The 2,500-nt window shown below is 77.4% G+C and overlaps 1 non-coding gene across 1 annotated transcript; it reads right to left on the bottom strand.

Annotated features, from left to right (window-relative positions):
• Positions 1–585: 585 nt before the first annotated feature.
• Positions 586–739, bottom strand: LOC147184882 (5.8S ribosomal RNA). Its single transcript, XR_015100028.1, has one exon. It is a non-coding gene; the product is annotated as a 5.8S ribosomal RNA (ribosomal RNA).
• Between the last annotated feature and the right edge of the window lie 1,761 nt (positions 740–2,500).

Here is a 2,500-nt window from a genome sequence, read left to right on the forward strand (position 1 = left end):
CTCCATCAGAAGGACTCGGGCCCCCACCGGGCGGCGCCGGGCAAAGCGACCTTCTATACGCCACATGTCCCGCGCCCTCCGCCGGGCGGGGATTCGGCGCTGGGCTTCTCCCTCTTCGCTCGCCGCTACTGAGGGAATCCTTGTTAGTTTCTTTTCCTCCGCTTAGTAATATGCTTAAATTCAGCGGGTCGTCTCGTCTGATCTGAGGTCGTAGTCGAACGGGGTTAGAGGCGGGGGCGACGGATCGCCTCCCGTCATCGGGGGTCGGCCGTTAACCCCGCGCCTCGCCGGGCGCACGACTCCTACGCGGCCGCGCGGTGCGTCGCGGCGGACTGCGCGGCGGGGGACGGATCCTCCATCGGCAGCCGCCGCGGGCCCCTGCGGCCGCGCGGTGGTCGGGCCCGTCGAGGGCGCGGGCGGTCGGGTCTATACTTAGGGGGACGAGGGCCGTGCCGTCCGCCCCCCCCACCCCCATTTCCCCGTGCGGGGAGGGAAGGTGGGGGGGGTAGGCCGGCGGTGGCCCGCGACGCCCCAACCGCGGGAGGGGGGCGCCCGTGGGCGCCCCGATCCCGATAGATGTACAAGCGACGCTCAGACAGGCGTGGCCCCGGGAGGGACCCGGGGCCGCAAGGTGCGTTCAAAGTGTCGATGATCAATGTGTCCTGCAATTCACATTAGTTCTCGCAGCTAGCTGCGTCCTTCATCGACGCACGAGCCGAGTGATCCACCGCTGAGAGTCGTACGTTTGGTTTGCGGTTTTGGCCAACATTCAGAGAAGGGGTTAAAAAGGGGGATAACGGCGCCTCCGGGCGCTCCTAGCCCCCCCGCCCCGCCGGCAGGCCGGGGGGGGACTTCGGAGACATTGAACCCCCCGCTCGCCGCCGAAGGTGGCGAGAAGGTTGGGTACCCGGCGACTGGGGGTAAGGTTCCGAGGTCGGCCAGGTCGCGATGGCACCGGCGGGGGAGTGGTCCCCGACGCCGGCCGCGGCCCGGCCTGGACTATGGGAGCGTTGACAAGGCGGACGGGACGTCGACGACCGCGCGGACGCGCGGGGTGGGGCGGTCGGGGAACGCCGACGGGCGCCTGACCGGGGGGGGGGGGGCCGGCGGGGGCCGGGCGGGACGCGGGGAGCGGCCGGCCGCGCGACGACGCGAACCGACATACACCCCGCGCCCGACACCGTCCTCCTGACCTTCCTCCCCCCCCCCGCGACGCCCGCGGCGCACCCGCCCGCCGCCCCGCGGCCGCGCGGCCGCCGCCGCCCGCCGCCTATCGGCGTTTCTCACGCTTCGGACTCGGGGGGGCCGGGGCGCGGCGGGGAGCGCCCCGGCGCCGCCGCCGACGGCACCGCGGGGTCGGGCCGCGGGGGCTGGGGGCCACGTGCCCCCGCCCCGCGCCTCTCCCCGCGGGCCGCCTTCGACGTCGCCGCCGCCGCCGCCGCCGCCGTCCTCCTCCGCCCGTGTGTTCGCTCTGGACTCGGGGGGCCGGGGAGCGCCGGGGTGCGCCGGCGCCGCCGCCGACGGCACCGCGGGGTCGGGCCGCGGGGGCTGGGGGCGCTTACGGGTCGGGGCGGGGGTGTAGGCGACCGGCCAAAGACCGGCACCGTACCCCCCGCCCGTCTCCTTCACGCCCCCGCCCCGCGCCTCTCCCCGCGGGCCGCCTTCGACGTCGCCACCGCCGCCGCCGCCGCCACCGCCGTCCTCCTCCGCCCAACCGTTTGCATCTGTTCGCTCATGACTCGGGAGGCCGGGGCGCGCCGGGGTGCGTCGGCGCCGCCTCCGACGGCACCGCGGGGTCGGGCCGCGGGGGCTGGGGGCCACGTGCCCCCGCCCCGCGCCTCTCCCCGCGGGCCGCCTTCAACGTCGCCGCCGCCGCCGCCGCCGCCACCGCCGTCCTCCTCCGCCCATCCGTTTGCATCTGTCCGCTCATGACTCGGGAGGCCGGGGTGCGCCGGCGCCGCCTCCGACGGCACCGCGGGGTCGGGCCGCGGGGGCTGGGGCCACGTGCCCCCGCCCCGCGCCTCTCCCCGCGGGCCGCCTTCGACGTCGCCGCCGCCGCCTCCGTCCTCCTCCGCCCATCCGTCCGCTCCGAACTCGGGAGGCCGGGGTGCGCCGGCGCCGCCTCCGACGGCACCGCGGGGTCGGGCCGCGGGGGCTGGGGGCCACGTGCCCCGCCCCGCGCCTCTCCCCGCGTGCCGCCTTCGACGTCGCCGCCGCCGCCGCCGTCCTCCTCCGCCCATCCATCCGCTCCGAACTCGGGAGGCCGGGGTGCGCCGGCGCCGCCTCCGACGGCACCGCGGGGTCGGGCCGCGGGGGCTGGGGGCCACGTGCCCCCGCCCCGCGCCTCTCCCCGCGGGCCGCCTTCGACGTCGCCGCCGCCGCCGCCGTCCTCCTCCGTCCATCCGTTTGCATCTGTCCGCTCCGAACTCGGGAGGCCGGGGTGCGCCGGCGCCGCCTCCGACGGCACCGCGGGGTCGGGCCGCGGGGGGCTGGGGGCCAC

The sequence above is a fragment of the Hippocampus guttulatus genome, unplaced genomic scaffold (genome assembly GCF_054856545.1).
Source record: "Hippocampus guttulatus isolate MCC_2025c unplaced genomic scaffold, RoL_Hgut_1.0 HiC_scaffold_55, whole genome shotgun sequence".
NCBI classification, from domain to species: Eukaryota; Metazoa; Chordata; class Actinopteri; order Syngnathiformes; family Syngnathidae; genus Hippocampus; species Hippocampus guttulatus.